At 42.6% G+C, this 11,678-nt stretch overlaps 1 long non-coding RNA gene across 1 annotated transcript; it reads right to left on the reverse strand.

Moving 5' to 3' along the window:
• Positions 1–283: 283 nt before the first annotated feature.
• LOC115176255 (uncharacterized) lies at positions 284–6,725 on the reverse strand. The gene is made up of 2 exons (XR_003872201.1): positions 6,593–6,725; positions 284–428 (listed from the first exon to the last, which is right to left on the reverse strand). It is a non-coding gene; the product is annotated as an uncharacterized LOC115176255 (long non-coding RNA).
• Positions 6,726–11,678: the final 4,953 nt, after the last annotated feature.

Below are 11,678 nucleotides of genomic sequence, written 5' to 3' on the forward strand. Positions count from 1 at the left end.
TACTTAAGTAATGTGCAACTATGTTTCTTGAATATGGTTTCCAACACAAAATTGCCAGAACGTTACTGAAGAGCAAGTGCATTACTGTATTGTAATTATTTTTAACAAATACATTATTCACCTATGACTAGTGGCTGCAAACAACATAGCACTGGTAATTATGACTGAACAGTATTAGAAGTATAGCAACGACTTCAGTACAGTTAGTTTTGTTTAATTGGTTCAGGGTAGTACTGCCACCATGGCGCATCGGTGAGAATGCAATGAAGTCAAAAGGAAAGGGTTCCAGTATTGGATTTTTATTATACAGATGAAACAGGAACACAGAGGCACATGAGGGGTTTGAATGGAGGGGGTTGGAGTGGAGGCTCAGTAGTTGGAGTTTCAGATGCTGTAGGTTGGTTGTGGTAGGTTGGAAGTTGTGGTTTCTGGAAGGGAGATAAAAAGTGCATATTAGGATACACAATATAAAAAGTACATGAATGATAAAGTGGTGGAAAATATAGTGACTAATATGTAGGGAGAATGTCAGAACTGAGCATAACTGTAAAATAGTGGACCCAAAGTGGCCAAGGTGGGAATGAAGAGGATCCTAACTTGTAGGGGGAAAAAACCCTCTCTGGACTACCAACTAACCACATTGAGCCCAATGTTCAATGAAAAGAGCATTGCATTGTATTTGCAGTGTCTTAACTATTTATAATCTAGGTGTTAGTCTGGCCTTTAGTACTGAGAAGGATGAGCTGCTGTGTGAACTATTATCATTAGCACAAGAGGGAAAATGAGAGGAAGTATTGTTGCATTAAAGGGGCAATAAGCAGTTGCTACATCCATTTGACTTATACAGTGCATTCGGAAAGTACTCAGACCCCTCGACTTTTTCCAAATTTTGTTAAGTTACAGACTTATTCTAAAATGGATGAATTTTATTTATATTTTTATACCACAACCTACACACAATACCCCATAATGACAAAGCAAAAACAGGTTTAGATTTTTTGGAAAATATATATTTAAAAAAAAAATCTAATTTACATAAGTATTCAGACCCTTTACGCAGTACTTTGTTGAAGCACCTATGACAGTGATTACAGCCTCAAGTATCCTTGGGTCTGACACTACAAGCTTGGCACACCTGTATTTGGGAATTTCTCCCATTCTTCTCTGCAGATTCTCTTAACTTCTTAGGGATAGGGGGCAGTATTCGGAAGTTCGGATGACTGACGTGCCCAAAGTAAACTGCCTGTTACTCAGGCCCAGAAGCTAGGACATGCATTATTGGTAGTATTGAATAGAAAACACTGAAGTTTCTAAAACTGTTAAAATAATGTCTGTGAGTATAAAAGAACTGATATGGCCTGAGGAGAATCCATCCAGATTTTTTTGTTGTTGAGGTGACCACCCATTGAAATGCTTGTCTATGGGAAAATCAAAGGAAATCCTCCCAGATTGCAGTTCCTATGGCTTCCACTAGATGTCAACAGTCTTTAGAAATGGTTTCTGGGTTGTTTTTTGAAAAATGAGCTAGAATTTGTAGTTTTTCAAGGTGGCACTCATTTTGACTGTAGTCTTGTGGCGCGCATGGATGAGGGCGCGCACTTCGTTATTTATCTCCGGTATTGAACACACTATTCTCCGTCTTAAATTTGATCGTTTATTTAAGTTGTTTGACTTGTTTGGACGAAGTTTATTGATAACTTTTGGGATCCTTTATATGCATTTTGAACGAGTAGAAGAGGTGGATTACTGAATCAAGCATGCCAAATAAACAGACTTTTTTAGGATATAAAGAAGGACTTTATCGAACAAAACGACCGTTTGTTGTGTAGCTGGGACGCTTGGGATTGCAAATAGAGGAAGATCTTCAAAGGTAAGTGATATATTTTATCGCTACTTCTGACTTTTGTGACGCCTCTGCCTTTTTGGAAAATGTTTTTAAAGCTTTTGTATGCTGGGCGCTGTCCTCAGACAATTGCATGGTATGCTTTCGCCGTAAAGCCTTTTTGAAATCTGACAAAGCGGCTGGATTAACAAGAAGTTAAGCTTTTAAATGATGTATGCCACTTGTATTTTCATGAATGTTTATTATTACGATTTTTGTATTTTGAATTTCGCGCTCTGCAATTTCACCGGATGTTGTTGAGGTGGGTTGCTAGCAGCACGTCTAGCCCAAAGAGTGCTCTGTCAGGTTGGATGGGGAGTTTCTCCAGAGATGTTCGATCAGGTTCAAGTCCAGGCTCTGGCTGGGCCACTCAAGGACATTCAGAGACTTGTCCCAACGCCACTCCTGCGTTTTTTTGGCTGTAGGCTTAGGGTCGTTGTCCTGTTGGAAGGTGAACCTTCGCCTCAGTCTGAGGTCCTGAGTGCTCTAGAGCAGGTTTTCATCAAGGATCTCTCTGTACTTTGCTCCATTCATCTGTCCCTCGATCCTGACTGATCTCCCAGCCTCTACCGCAGAAAAACATCCCCACATCATTATGCAGCCACCACCTTGCTTCACTGTAAGGGTGGTGGCAGGTTTCCTCTAGATGTGATGTTTGGCATTTAGGCCAAAGAGTTCAATCTTTATTTCATCAGACCAGAGAATCGTGTTTCTCAAGGTCTGAGAGTCCTTCAGGTGCCTTTTGGCAAACTCCAAGCCGGCTGTCATATACGTTTTACTGAGGAGTGGTTTCTGTCTGGCCACTAGATTGGTGGATTGGTGGAGAGCTGCAGATGGTTGTCCTTCTGGAAGGTTCTCCCATCTTCACAGAGGAACTCTGGATCTCTGTCAGTGTGACCATCGGGTTCTTAGTCACCTCTCTGACCAAGGCCCTTCTCCCCCGATTGCTCAGTTTGGCCGGGCAGCCAGCTCTAGGAAGAGTCTTGGGTGGTTCCAAACTTCTTCCATTAAAGAATGATGGAGGCCACTGTGTTCTTGGGGACCTTCAATGCTGCAGACATCTTTTGGTACCCTTCCCCAGATCTGTGCCTCGACACAATCCTGTCTTGGAGCTCTACAGACAATTGCTTCGACCTCATGGCTTGGTTTCTGCTCTGACATGCACTGTCAACTGTGGGTTCTACTTTGTGCATGACACAAGTACATTTTGAGTCAATTGGAGATGTACCTGTGGATGTATTTCAAGGCCGACCTTCAAACTCAGTGCCTCTTTGCTTGACATCATTTGAAAATCAAAAGAAATCAGCCAAGACCTCAGAAAAAATATTGTAGACCTCCACAAGTCTGGTTCATTCTTGGGAGAAATGTCCAAATGCCTGAAGGTACCATGTTCATCTGTACAAACAATAGTATGCAAGTATAAACACCATGGGACCAAGCAGCCATCATAACGCTCAGGAAGGAGGCATGTTCTGTCTCCTAGAGATGAATGTACTTTGGTGTGAAAAGTGAAAATCAATCCCAGAACAGCAGCAGAGGACCTTGTGAAGTTGCTAGAGGAAACCAGTACAAAAGTATCTATATGCATAGTAAAACAACATAGCCCGACGACATAACCTGAAAGGCCGCTCAGCAAGGAAGAAGCCACTGCTCCAAAACCACCATAAAAAAGCCAGACTACGGTTTGCAACTGCACATGGGGACAAAGATCGTACTTTTTGGTGAAATGTCCTCTGGTCTGATGAAACAAAAATAGGACTGTTTGGCCATAATGACCATTGTTATGTTTGGAGGAAAAAGGGGGATGCTTGCAAGCCGAAGAACACCTTCCCAACCGTGAAGTATGGGGGTGGCAGCATCATGTTGTGGGGGGTGCTTTGCTGCAGGAGAGACTGGTGCACTTCACAAAATAGATGGCATCATGAGGCAGGAAAATTATGTGGATATATTGAAGCAACATCTCAAGACATCAGTCAGGAAGTTAAAGCTTGGTTGCAAATGCATCTTCCAAATGGACAATGACCCCAACCATACTTCCAAAGTTGCTGCAAAATGGCTTAAGGACAACAAAGTCAAGGTATTGGAGTGGCCATCACAAAGCCCTGACCTCAATCATATAGAAATGTTGTGGGCAGAAACGAAAAAGCATGTGCGAGCAAGGAAGCCTACAAACCTGACTCAGTTACACCAGCTCTGTCAGGAGGAATTGGCCAAAATTCACCCAACTTATTGTGGGAAGCTTGTGGAAGGTTACCCGAAACGTAAACAATTTAAAGGCAATACTACCAAATACTAATTGAGTGTATGTAAACTTCTGACCAACTGGGAATGTGATGAAAGAAATAAGAGCTGAAATAAATAATTCTCTCTACTATTATTCTGACATTTCACATTCTTAAAAAAAGTGGCGATCCTAACTGACCTAAGACAAGGAATTTTTACTAGGATTAAATGTCAGGAATTGTGAAAAACTGAGTTTAAATGTATTTGGCTGAGGTGTATGTAAACTTCCGACTTCAACTGTATACACACAAACACACACACTAAAATACAAAAACACAGTCATGCGAAGCACAAATAAAACCTCACAAATCACCCAGAAAAACAGTTACATTCCTACACAAGTAAGTCCCCAATCAATACTTTAAATTGCATGAATGGCACCATAACATCAAGATGAAATGTATTTAGAATTTTGTTCTAGTAATGCGTAGCATTAAAACTAAAACCGGAGTTACCTAGCTCGGTGGAGACCCTAGGAACCTCAACCAATCCTGTGAACGGGTTAGGCAACTCAGGTGTCTATACTTCAACAGCAAAGTTAGATAAGACAGACGTTTATGAATTAGGGCCTTGTAAACAAAAAGGGAGTAATGTAGCGATCTACAGGTCTTTAGCGAAGTCCAGCCAACCTTTTGATACAGAATGCAGTGATGAGTATCAAAACTGTCACCTGTAACAAAACAAAGGGCACTACGGTAGACGGCATCCAAAGCTTTAAGAGTAATAGCAGCTGCACTTTGATCAATAACATCACTGTAGAAAAGGCCCATGGAGTTGGTGGAAGAATCCTTTAATTCATGGCCACTTGCTCAGCTGGGCCAGGGGCGCTTTAATTAGGTCAGGTGGAAATGTCCGACAGATCTCAACTCCATAAAAGGAGGAAATCGCCATCGCCCAATCTCGCTGCTTTCTCTTCCTTAACTCCGTCTAATCCAGAAGTTCTGTGCGTCCATGAATCCACCGAATCTGTTACCTTTCATCTGAGCTATCTGTTGCAATCGGGAGAGCGGGCCATCAGTTATTGTTTATAGTTATTACAGCGGAGCGCGGCTTGGAGTGCACGCTTCAAACCTGTTGTGTAATGTAAATGGTCAATGATCACGGCCCTACAGATAATCACAGGCCAAGTATGCCATCGATATCTGGTTAATATGTAATGAAATTACATGTACATTTGAAGACAAACCTGAAAGGGTGAAATATGAAACGTCATTGTTAGCTGAACTGATCAATTCTGATAAACTAATGGGGATTATAGATTGAATAACCGATCACTGTTTGAATTATTTGCGAGCCTAAATTACGAAAATGATGATTCCTATTGACTTCTTAATGAACTGGATTGCTGAATTCCCTGATTATGTTAATAATGAATGATTGTTATGATTTCATCTTTGTGATTATGAATTTGATTGGATACATGTTTTTCTGTTTCCTTTGCTATGCAGCACAGACTACCCAGTAAATATACCACTTTATGGTTGAATGAATTCCTGCCTCAGTCTCATCCATTCCTCTGTCACCTGACCCGTGACCACCTGTTCACCTTCCCTGTCAGTCATCCTACCTGTCCAGCTACCCACACAGATTCCACTAATCTTTCAATCACCGTAATCAAGAACAGATAAAAAGGTTGACTGAATAAACTGCTTCCTACGGATTTTAGAAATGTTTGCTAATTTATAAAAAAAAAACTGATATCACATTTACAGAAGTATTCAGACCCTTTACTTAGTACTTTGTTGAAGCACATTTACATTACATTTAAGTCATTTAGCAGACGCTCTTATCCAGAGCGACTTACAAATTGGTGCATTCACCTATAATATCCAGTAGAACAACCACTTTACAATAGTGCATCTAAATCTTTTAAAGGGGGGGGGTTAGAAGGATTACTTTATCCTATCCCAGGTATTGGCAGTAATCACCTTTGGCAGTGATTACAGACTTGAGTCTTCTTGGGTATGGCGCTACAAGCTTGGCACACCTGTATTTGGGGAGTTTCTCCCATTCTTCTCTGCAGATCCTGTAAAGTTCTGTCAGGTTGGATTGGGAGCATCGCTGCACAGCTATTTTCAGGTCTCTCCAGAGATGTTCTATCGGGTTCAAGTCTGGGCTCTGGCTGGGCCACTTTTGAGTTTGCCCCACCAAGGATGTACATGCTAAAATCACCACTGCATAACATGAAGTTGGATTAAATGCTCATGACTGTACCAGTTTTCTACCCTTGCCAATCACCAAACGTGATCCCACAGTTGCTGATATCACCATCCCCCACCAGTTTTGAAAATACCGCTTCATTAGAAAAATGAACCAAAGCGATTGGGGAAAAGACTATAAACATCCGTATCCTGAATCAGTTTTCCAATAAAAGCTATTTACTGTATGTACTGACCAAGAGGCTTTTTAAATGTTTCTGAAATGTACCTTATATAGGAGACCTCCTTCACTGGTGTAAATGGACGTCACACGGATGGGCTCCTACATGTGCTCATCAATGTTGACCTCCAGTGTGTACACCCCCACCTGGAACTCCTAGGACACACACAAAGAAATGCATACCAATGTAGCTCTCCAGAAGCAGGGTAAATCAAATCGAGAAAATGCAGAAAAGTGACCAGGGCACCAAAACCCTGAGTAGGAGGCCTGATTTTGGATCAGATCCCATATGTCCTTATAATGCGATGCTCTCTCTATGGGCTAGCTATACACAATAATACCAAAGACAATTGGCTTCGTAAATTCACTCTGGCTATCTACTCCGACTTCAGTGCACTCTCACCCGGAACACAGAATAAATGATGAATTTACGAACGCGCAACACCTGTTGAATATGACCGGTGTCAGTAAACGTTGGCCAAATTGTTTAATTAAATTGTTGCCAGCAGCACAGTTAGTGACCAACAATCTAGACACCATGAAAACAGCCTAACCACCTCTGCTAGGGTGAGTAAAATGGTCAGAGTGAGGTGTTCTCTCATTTGTGTCTGGAAGTAGCTAGCAAGCTAGCCAACTTTAGCCAGTTAGCTTGGGTGCTTGACTGGCGCTGTGAGGTCAGAACTCTCGGATCAACCTAGGGTTGCCAACTGTCCCATATTTACTCGGGATGTCCCTTATATTGGGCTAAATTGGTTTGTCCCATATGGGACCTCCCTTGTCCCGTATATTCATCCAATCACAGTATAGCGTAAATGCGCCAATTCCTGCAAAGTAATTTCTGTTGTTGTTTGGTTGGTTTGGCATATCAAGGAAATATGGATAAACCTACAAAAAAGAAAAGACTGTGCAGCTACAATAAACAATGGGAAGCAAAAAAGACATGGGTTAAGCTCGTCAGTGGTGACTCGATGAAAGATTTCTGTACTTTATGCCGTCGGGAATTCTCAATTGGCCATGGAGGGGAGAATGACCTAACTCAGCATGCATCCACAGAAATGCACAAGAAGGCCACGCTAGCTAAAGGTGCTAGCAATATCGGTGCATTCTTCGAGATGTCTCCTGCAGCAACAGGACTTTGTGAAGTTCCATGACACTGTCATTACATACACTGACAAGTGGTTTGATTTTTCACCAGAAAATGTAATGGTGAAACTAAAACCGATCGGCCTCTATGCGGAGCTCTCCTTCACTGACCTGGAGCAGGTGGTGGTTGCCCTCAAAATGACAGAGACAGTCATTATGGACCAACTCTATGAAGAGTTTTGTGCTAGCTGGGAGGACATACAGAGCCCGACAGGATACCACAAAATCCACCAGTGAGAAGTGGGTGGCAGTTTTCCAAAACCTAGGGAAAGCCAACTTGATCAACATGTTCAGGATTGTCTCATTTGTCCTCAGTGTGCCAGGCTCAAATGCCTTTGTAGAGAGGATTTTCTCTCTGATGACCATTAAATGGTTAGACTCAAGTAACAGATGCAGCACAGAGCTGATCAAAAATGAACTTCAAATATCTGTGAACTGTAACTTGTCATGTATGTAAGGACTTCTCTCTGGCTATGCAAAAGGAGAAAGGACTGCTTGAATCAGTCGAGCAGCAAAAAATATCCATGGAAAAAGTAGACTTGGTGAGTGACTCATGCCCCTCTTTTGCATTTGAAATGTTTTTGCTTTTTTGCTGTAGTGGTCCAAATTGATTTCCAAAGTGATTTCTTTGATCATTTGAGGTTTATTCACATACGTTTACATAATGCTAGTTTTAGTAAAGCTATAGACTAAATGGAATATAAACATGTTTTTCCTTTCAAATTGAATGAGAATATTCACTGTATATTCATTCACACAACACAATGCCCACACCGCCGTGGCGCCGTGCACTGGCACGCTGCCTTTTGTCCCTTATTTGGTGGTGAGAAAGTTGGCAACCCTACTCCTCAGCCAGAGCGTCCAGTGTGTACACTCCAAGAGCGAAACGCTCTGAATGTACGAACGGACAATCTGACAACGCTCTGATCTAGGTTGCAATCAATCAAATCATTCAATCAAATTTATTTATAAAGCCCTTCTTACATCAGCTGATGTCACAAAGTGCTGTACAGAAACCCAGCCTAAAACCACAAACAGCAAGCAATGCAGGTGTAGAAGCACGGTGGCTAGGAAAAACTCCCTAGAAAGGCCAGAACCTAGGAAGAAACCTAGAGAGGAACCAGGCTATGAGGGGTTATGAGGGGTGGCTAGTCCTCTTCTGGCTGTGCCGGGTGGAGATTATAACAGAACATGGCCAAGAGGTTCAAATGTTCATAGATGACCAGCAGGGTCAAATAATAATAATCACAGTGGTTGTCGAAGGTGCAACAGGTCAGCAACTCAGGAATAAATGTCAGTTGGCTTTTCATAGCTGATCATTCAGAGTATCTCTACCGCTCCTGCTGTCTCTAGAGAGTTGAAAACAGCAGGTCTGGGACAGGTAGCACGTCCGGTGAACAGGTCAGGGTTCCATAGCCGCAGGCAGAACAGTTGAAACTGGAGCAGCAGCACGACCAGGTGGACTGGGGACAGCAAGGAGTCATCAGGCCAGGTAGTCCTGAGGCATAGTCCTAGGGCTCAGGTCCTCCGAGAGAGAGAACGAAAGAGAGAAAGAGAGAGAGAAAGAGAGAGAGAATTAGAGAGAGCACACTTAAATTCAAACAGGACACTGGATAAGACAGGAGAAATACTCCAGATATAACAGACTGACCCTAGGCCCCCCCCGACACAAACTATTGCAGCATAAATACTGGAGGCTGAGAGAGGAGGGGTTGGGAGACACTGTGGCCCCATCCGACGATACCCTCGGACACGGCCAAACAGGCAGGATTTAACCCCACCCACTTGGCCAAAGGACAGTCCCTACACCACTAGAGGGATATCTTCAACCACCAACTTACCATCCTGAGACAAGGCCGAGTATAGCCCACAAAGATCTCCGGCACGCACAACAACAATGGGGGGCGCCAGCCCGGACAGGAAGATCACGTCAGTGACTTAACACACTCAAGTGACGCACCCCTCGTAGGGACGGCATGGAAGAGCACCAGTAAGCCAGTGACTCAGACCCTGCAATAGGGTTAGAGGCAGAGAATCCCAGTGGAGAGAGGGGAACTGGCCAGGCAGAGACAGCAAGGGCGGTTCGTTGCTCCAGTGCCTTTCCATTCACCTTCACACTCCTGGGCCAGACTACAATCATTAGTCCAACAGTTGCAAACGAGAGTTTCTATTCTACATTCAGGTATGTTTATCCCCGTTTCGTTACATTTTCTTCTCTCTTCAGTTGGCTCTCTCATTCAACAACTAGTGACCTTCTTCTTCTTCGTCTTCTATGAGGTTTAACGGTGGTTTGCATCTAATTTGTTGCATGACCGCCACCTACTAGACTGGAGTACAACTCCCTTATACTTTGCTTGAAAAATAAAAATGTACTAAATATATACCCTACCATCAAACACTACACTCACTAATTTCAAAATTATATAAAATAAAATTAACACCACCCTACTCCACTAATAAAATGTATTTATTCCTACCTCATGCCATCATCCTGAAAGGACGGGACAGCACCCCTTAACACACCCTGTAACTCTTCTGATGTTAACTCTCGCACACCCAAATACCTCTCTGCAGCTGCCACCTCAACCTCAATTTTTTGCAACTTCCGTTCCGTCCCTGCATTACAGTTGATAATCATGGCTATAAATGCTAAAAATCCAATCTTACTGAAATGTATATCACTTTTTGGCCTATCCTTCTGTACTGGTATATCTCTATTACTCTCACCACTCCTCCCCCTTAACCCATCTTCCTCTACTTTCTTCACTGCCTCAGCATATGACAACTTCAACACTACTCTAACCCTGTAAACATCAACCTGTCTCTCTCGCACTGGACACTTCTGATTCCCAGCTCCATGTGTACCCCCACAATTAACATATTCCACTACTTTCCCCAATTCTACACATTCCATGGTCTCATGCTCTTCTGCACACTTCTCACACCTTGGACCCTCCCTCCTACACACTGCTGCCACATGCCCATAAGCTTGACACCTGTAACATCTTAATGTATTTGGCACATATGCTCGTACAGGATAACTTATATATCCTAACTTCACTTTGTTGGGCAAAAACCCAAAACTTATCTCATCTCACTGGTCACCATAGCAGCAACCACCCGTAGCACATGCTCCAGCAGGTATATTTCACTGGTCACCCCCAAAGCCAATTCCTCGTTTGGTCATCTTTCCTTCCAGTTCTTTGCTGCCAATGACTGGACGAACTGCAAAAATCACTGAAGCTGGAGACTAATATCTCCATTGGCGAAAATCTGATATCAACTTTGGAGGGGACAATTACATGAAATTTTCTCAAGAGCAATTCCTGAGGGGGACACCAAAAGTAGTGCTGTAACACATAGCCTACATTGTAATATGGTAAATGTATATTGAGGAACCAAAGAAATAAGGTGTTTGCCGTACTCCTAACTACCGGTACCCAAAACTACACAACTAATCACAACAGCAATACCATTGCCTTTAACAAATCTTAGTTCAGTCACCAGTTTAAGTTGAGAGTATTTTACAAGTCAAAAAAATTGAGAACCTTTCATAATGTTGCCAAACAAAGACTCAACAAACTTACCTGAGACTCCCTGTCTCTGCCAGTCTGTCCCTGCATATCTGTCCCCAACTCTGCTGTCTGTGTGCCATCTGTTGCCTGCTCTGCCTAATGACATCATTGTGAAACATTTCCATTAGAATTTCATTTCTTTCTTATGAACATTTTATCAACTAGTCTTTGAGATATTCGGCTACTAGGGTTCTTACTATGCGTTTTGGTGTATTGAAAAATACTCTGATGTCCGTCTTTTATTTTTCTGCCATTTTTCTACCTGGCTGGCTGGCTGGCTACACACACAGTGTGTAGGTTATTTACAGTAGGAGATGGGCTTCAATCATTCTATTTGGGCTTCGATCTAAAAGGTAGCTAGCAAATGTGAAACGGATTGCAGTGACAAGAGTTGACAGCTGCATGAGTTCACCATT

The sequence above is a fragment of the Salmo trutta genome, chromosome 36, assembly GCF_901001165.1.
Source record: "Salmo trutta chromosome 36, fSalTru1.1, whole genome shotgun sequence".
NCBI lineage: Eukaryota > Metazoa > Chordata > Actinopteri > Salmoniformes > Salmonidae > Salmo > Salmo trutta.